Here is a 1,209-nt window from a genome sequence, read left to right as displayed (position 1 = left end):
ATATTTACCATAAACTACATTCAAGTATCTTTGAATAGTCCTACTCGTGATTTCCTTCAAGTTTAAGAACAACCTTTCAAAATTAATAAGCAAGCAGAGCAATTTGTCAAGTAACACTATTATTTTAGATAGCAAATGCATTCTTCAGGAAAAAAATCTGGAGTTTAAGGTCACTTTTTAAGAAATAACACACATTCAGAAGTTACTGATGTTGGTATACTCAGCTGTTCAATATGAAGATAACCACATAACACAGACATAGTGATGAGCTTAAAAATCAATGAAAGAATATTAACCTTAAATGGAAGTTGGCAAAGAAACCTCTGTGGGTCGTTCATTCTGTCCTCCCTGACCACAACAGAAACAGCTCCATAAGGAAAACTATTACAGGAACTAGTACAACCTACTTCTCTTAAACAGCAGCAGGATAGTGCATGGTAGAGAAAAAGTTAAAAATTGTAATTCCAAATGAAGGCAAAATAAATGTGAAAAATCATAGAAACTTGTATGTCTAAAACTTGCTTTTACAAGTTAAAATTTGCATAAGCAACAAGAGGCACTGCAGAAAGAAGTGAGGAAAATGAACTGTTATGGACAGGGAGAAAGAAGTAGCATCCAAAATTAACATTTAGACCACTAATGGGAAAAAACGAATTTCAGAAAAAGATCACTTTATGTAGTATATCAAAATAGGATAATTCCTGCCTTTCCCAAATTGCATAGGAACTGAAAACTCTTTGGAGAGAGCAGAGATGGTCAGCAAGGGGTTACAGATTAAAGCATTCTCAAACCCAAATCAGAGTATCTTATTTAAGCAAATGATAAGAAACAGAGGATAAACATGGCTTATCTGAAGTTCAAGGCAGTTTCTAACGGCATTGCAAAAGAATGTCTTAAGAAACATTGCTAATAAACTTCTACACTGAACTACCAGGCCAGAGTAACACTATGTGTGTACAGATCATTAAGAAAATCTTGTCAGTACTTCTGGTCTCACCACAGACGAGGCAGATAGCTGATCATCACTAAAAAAGAGAAAATTCAGACACGAGGGTATCTGGACAATAGGAAAGACCTTCACTATTAGGAGACACGATGCTCCCAGTCACCCACGGAGAGGCTCAGATTCCAGTCCCCAGTATTAACGGCGGGGCAGCAGCAGCCCTGGGGACACTCGCCCCGGGTGAGGCGGCCGGAGCCCGCGCAGGG

The sequence above is a fragment of the Athene cunicularia genome, assembly GCF_003259725.1.
Source record: "Athene cunicularia isolate RWA chromosome 5 unlocalized genomic scaffold, athCun1 chr5_part2, whole genome shotgun sequence".
In the NCBI taxonomy this organism is placed as follows: Eukaryota; Metazoa; Chordata; class Aves; order Strigiformes; family Strigidae; genus Athene; species Athene cunicularia.
This window is presented reverse-complemented; position numbering follows the sequence as displayed.